Source organism: Bufo gargarizans, chromosome 1, assembly GCF_014858855.1.
Source record: "Bufo gargarizans isolate SCDJY-AF-19 chromosome 1, ASM1485885v1, whole genome shotgun sequence".
Classification (NCBI taxonomy): domain Eukaryota; kingdom Metazoa; phylum Chordata; class Amphibia; order Anura; family Bufonidae; genus Bufo; species Bufo gargarizans.
In genome coordinates, this window is record NC_058080.1 from 534939149 (window position 1) to 534945011 (window position 5863).

A 5863-nucleotide genomic window follows, 5' to 3' on the forward strand; every position below is an offset into this window, starting at 1 on the left:
CAAGTCCCAACTTTTAAGCCCGTCATTAGACTCACTAAAGGTGACTCCTAAAACCTGCACAGATTCAGACTCAGGAATAGAAATGTCTGTTAAAATCATGTCTCCAATATTTAAAAGATTACTCTTATTAAAATTAACTTTAAAACCAGAGGAACAGCAAAAGTATTCCACCTGCTTGGAGACTTTTTGTACCGACAGGGTGTCCCTACAAATTATTGCCACGTCGTCCATGTACCCCACTACTTTGGCCTCTTGTCCCCCCCCCCCCCCGCCTGGCAGGGGGACTCCTCTTATTTGCTTATCTTTTCTCAAGGTGCACAAAAGAGGCTCTAATGTGCAGATAAAAAGCAGTGGGGACAAGGGACACCCTTGTTTTACACCTGATTTTAAAAAGACATCCTGAGTCTTAAAACCGTTAATTAAAATCTTACTTGTGCAGTTTTCATTAAAAGCCTTTAAAGATTGTATAAAACCTTCCGATATACCCATTTTCTTTAAGACCTGGAACAGATAAAAGTGTGAAACACGGTCAAAGGCCTTCTCGAAATCAAGAGATAAAATTGCCGCCTTGCCTTTCCTCTCTTTAATATTATTTATGGCATCCTTTAAAAGATTTAAATTATCCCAAATGCTTCTCCCGGGTACCCCGCAGACCTGGTTATGATGTATCACCTTATGAATTGTTTTTTTCAAACGGTTTGCGCAAATCTTCGCCGTAATTTTATAATCACAATTCAATAAGGTGATAGGTCTACAATTTTTTATATCTGTTTTATCTCTTTTTTTAAATAACAAGGAGACTTCTCCTTTTTTCCAGGAACCCGGGAGAGCTTTGGTATTAAAAATTTCTTTAAAAAGATAAAACAAATCTTCCTTTAAAACACCATAAAAAATAGAATAAAACTCAATGGGTATACCGTCAGGACCGGGGACCTTCTCTTTTTTAAAACTTTTAACCGTTTCTAAAATTTCTTTCTCAGCAATATCCTGTAATAAAAGATTTTGAGAATTAATATCTAAAACATTCTCTATCACCTTCAGTGAGTCTTTTAAAAAATATTTATCAATTCTTTTCTCATTAAAAAGATCTGCATAAAATTCATGGGCTTTCCTTAAAATTCCAGTTATTTCTTTTCCACCATTTAGCTCCTCGATCTGGGTACGCTTCTGCAGTATTTTCTTAAAAAAGTACCTGGAGCAGGTTTCATTTTCCTCTAGATGCTTTACTCTAGAACGAAATATAAGTTCTTTTCCTTTCTGCTCCAGGCACTTAGCTATTTCTTTCTTACTCTCTGAAATTTCTTTACTTACATCTATACCCAGATCTCGGAGCCTATATTGCGTCTGTAGACGGGTATTTAATTTTTCATAAAATTCTCTTTTTTCTTTAGCTATGAGATTCCCCTTATTTATAAAAAAGGATTTAATTTTAAGTTTCATTTTTCCCCACCAAACTATTATCGATTCTTGTTTTTTTTTTACCCGTCTACAGCGCTTATAAAATACAATAAAATCTGATAAAATTTGGGGATCATTTAGTAGGGAGACGTTTAACTTCCAACTTTTTTCTTTTTCTCTTTGCCGCCATACTGTACCTTAAAATACAATAATTTATGGTCTGAAAACACATTTGATAAAAGCTCACAACTAAAAGGCAGTATTTGATAAGAACAGAAGATAAAATCGATTCTAGACTTTCATGTCGCGTTACTCCAGGTTGCGCCGGCCTCTTCAGATAAATCCCTGTTACATTTCTTAAAAACATCTAAATCTGTAATTATATCTTTTAAAATCGAGGAGGTTTTGTCGTAGTTCCTACTAACTGTGTTTGAGAGCCGGCGCTCCCCTCTTAAAATACAATTAAAATCTCCTGCTAAAATCAAAGGTTCAGAGTCGTTGATAAAAAGGGTTAAAATCTCTAGCATTTCAGCTCTCTCCTTTTTATCCGTAAAACCATAAACGTTTAAAAACTGCCATCTAAAACCATCAATAAAAGCTTTTACCAATAAAATCCTACCAGGTAAAATCTCGTTAATACTATCAATAAGAACATTCCCTTTAAATAAAATCGCTATTCCCGCAGATCTGGATTCGTTAGACCCAGACCACACTGACGGCCCCTGCTTCCAGTCTTTCTTATATTTTTTATATTCTTGTCTGTGGGGAATACAGCACTCTTGTAAGAAAAAAACTGTTGCCGTTAAAACCAATAAATAATTAAAAAGTGCTAATCTTCTAGATCGGGAATGCACGCTGCGGGTATTAAAAGAAATGCCACTTAAAAAAGCCATGGTAGGAGTTTAAAAGAATGTGTTTTCTTACCTAAGGCACAGCTTCAGACATCAGTCAGCTAAGCCAGAGATGTTGCTCGCTTCGTCTTCTCCTCCAGCCAGCCAGCCAGCCAGAGTCCACCGATTCCATTGTTCCAGGAGAGGAGCTTCCGTCACTCAGCTGACCCCCCTCTTCGTAACGCACTCTGCACGGTATTGGACCAAACTGTCTGCTGGGTAATGCGTCGGGACTCAGAGCCGCGACCCCACTCCCCTCCTTTTTTGAGGCAGGGGTTCCATCCGGGGCTGTTTCAGGGACAGCCCTCTGCTCCGCTGCGGTTCCAGCATCCTCCCCCTCCCCATTGGGTTGGGGAGGGAGACTCGGACGGCGACCAAAGGGTTGGACCGCTGGTCCCCCAGCAGATCCTCTCCTTCGGTCTCCCTTCACCGCATCAGCGTATCCTTTTGGTTTTTTGGGGGCCGCAGCTCCTCCCGGGTCCTCTGCAGAGCTTACCTGCCGTCCAGGGACCGAGTGCGGGCCAGGCGGATCAGCATCATCTGAATGACCCCCAAGACCCATTTCTGGGGGGGGCCCGTCCGTCCGCTGATCACTGGACTTCCGCTTGGATTTTTTTCTTTGCTCTCTTGGTTCACTCGGTTCACCTGGATTGGGGGGTCTGCTGGTTGTATCCATCTCTCCTACGACCTCAGTCTGCTCCTCTCCTTGTGGCTCAGCTGGTGGCGCATCCTTCCTCTCTGGCCGCCTCTGATGCCCTGGCTGTGCCTCGGCTCCATCTTTAAAAGAACAAGACCGCATTAGGTGACCAAATCTAAGGCAAGCATGACATCTTTTTTTCTTTTATACACTCACTAACATCGTGTTCTTTGCTACCACAATTCCTGCATGTGCTCTCACAATTCTCTGCTATGTGCTCATAATTTTTACATTTTCTACAGTATGACGGCATTCTAGCAAAAAATAAGTCTCCCACTATATCCCCTAATTTAAACCGGGCAGGGGGAAGCGTGAATCCCCCTGGAAAGTTTGGGTCACGGTGACAGATTACCTTATACAGCCATTTAGAGGTCCAAATCCCAGCACTGTTAAGAGTTTTGGTTACAGATAAAATTTTGGTAAAATATTGACTTAAAAAAGCAGTAATGAGCCTTTCATTAGCAAAAGGGTTATACATTTTTATAATCACCGATTTAGACTCGTCCATCTCATGTTCGTATATTTTTAAGCCCTCCAATCTTTTATCTTGTTTAACATTTGGAATTCTAGCCACAAAATCTTTAAAAATTGCATTTGGCATAAAAGTCACATCATATATTCTACGCTTCGGATAGTCCTGTATTGCAAAAATTTCATTTTTTTGTATAGCGAAGGCCCCCATTAAAACATTACTTATCAGATATTCCAGGTTATATATTCCTTTCTTTGCTTCGGTAACAAACAGGCGCACTGTATCTTTTATCCGAGCGTAGTCTGGGATTTGGTTTTCCTCTTCTTGCTGTTGTCTGGGAATATTCTCTCTTAATTCTTCCGTTCCTCCTCTGGTCTTTCCTTTATCGGCATTTCTTCTATCTCCATCCTCCCTCCGTGAATCTTTCTTATTTTCTTGTCTCTTTTCCGGTCGTCCTCCTTTTCCGATCCGGGTAAAGCCATCTCCAACTCCTTCTCCTCCTCCTCCTTGAGCTCCTTCTCCACGAAATTCTTCTCCTTCTCCTCCTCCTCGACCTCTACCTCCTCCTGGGTCGTCAGCCATAGTTATAAAAATGGCGCTCTTGAAAATCTCAGCGAAATTCAAAAAAACGAATGCTCCCCTAGCCGTCCGGAGACTTCTAGGGGTAACGGGGATCGCAACTTGACGCCCCCGGGACTAAGCCTCCCTCCCAATATCAGCAGGGGGGTGAAGTCCAGGCAATGAACTTAGGACGATCCCCCCAGGCCGAGAGAGAGGGTACCCGAGAGCTACCTTCTGACGTCTGACCAAGTGCAGCACACAAGATTTTTTTTTTGTTGGTAGCGTCAGAAGACGCCAAGTCATACTTAAAAACGCATGTACTATGTACGTCTCATCATCCGATAACAACTTTTTTTATACTTTTTTAAATTTATTTTCTTATTGTTTTCTTAAAAAAAAGAACAAGCAACACATAAATACAAACAAAACACAAAACAAAACAAAACAAACCTTTACAAACAACAAAGGAACAAAACATAACATAAATCTTATTAACACATAAACTTTCTCTTCTTTTATGTCTTCATCTTAGCCTTTTTCTTTCTTCCATCTTCTAAATCTTCTTCTTTCATACTTCCTCTTTCACTCCAATCATTTTCACTTGATACAGTAACCAAAGTACAGGTATCCCACACGGCAAAAAAACCTCCTTCTTCTTTACTTTCTTTTCCTTTATTCTCTTCTCTTTTAACTTTCACAGAAACTTTCTCAGTATTACTAATAACTTTTCCTCTTCTCTCTTTACCACTTTCAACTATTTTCTCTTCTTCATTCTCTTTACTTTCAATTCCGTTTCCCAAAGAACACACATTCACAAAAACTTCTTTCTTCACTTCCGATTTCCAAACACACTCTTCTGATTTTCTTTCCATCTCCCAGTAACAAAATCCATTCTTCCCATTAATGCATAATCTTCCAGCCGAAAAACAGTCACTTCCTTGTCTTGACCAAACCACAAATCTTCTTTTGCCATTCCATATCCCAATCGAATTCATAAACTTCTTCTCAAATCTCACCACAAAACCAATCTTCTCCAAAAACTCTTTGACCTCATACATTTCCACAAAAGGATCATCCATTCCGACGACTAATTTCCTTGGCATACCCATACATGAAGCAAACACAGTCACAGCCGGTATCACATCACATTCTTCATTCCATCTACTAAAAAAATCCAAGCACTTCTCTGATATCAAAGTCACATCCAATATTTTCTTCTTACCGTTGCCTTGCATACAAAAAACATCTTCTTTCTCAATGCCTCCATATTTCTTCAAAATGTCCAAAACAAATTTCTCACTCCAGAATTTTTCTGAGTCCTCTCTGCAGATAAACCGCAAGCAGTTCCTCTTCTTTTCGAAATCCATTTTTCTCTTCCGAGCAGGGTCTCAAATTCCAAGACTCTAATCCCAAGTCAGTAAACTGCCCACCACAGCTATGTGTGGTGGCAGTGGTGATCGCCTCTCGTTGCCCCGGGACTAAGCCGTCCCCCCAATAGCAGCACTGGCTTCCACCGCAGCTATGAACTACGGCTTCTGCCAGAGGCCGAGGGTCCGGGTACCCGGGGCACCTTAGGCCAAGACCAAGGCAGCTCCTCTCGATACTACACTTGATCTTAGCCAAAAGGCCGAGAAGCGATCTGCAGACACCTGTTCAGGGGTGATTGCCCCTCATCAGTACAGAGCACTGGCTTAACTGGGTGAGATGCCAAGTCAGGATTTGGGGGGTACTATTTCTCCTTCAGGAGAGAGTGCCTTAGTCAGCGTGAGGAGACTTACAGGCCACAGGTATGCTCCTCTGGAATTCTGGGAAGAAAGAGATGGAAATCAGCTCTTAACAAGTTCT

General features: G+C 41.2%; 1 pseudogene; it reads right to left on the reverse strand.

Moving 5' to 3' along the window:
• Positions 1 to 5514: 5514 nt before the first annotated feature.
• Positions 5515 to 5657, reverse strand: LOC122925218 (annotated as a pseudogene).
• Between the last annotated feature and the right edge of the window lie 206 nt (positions 5658 to 5863).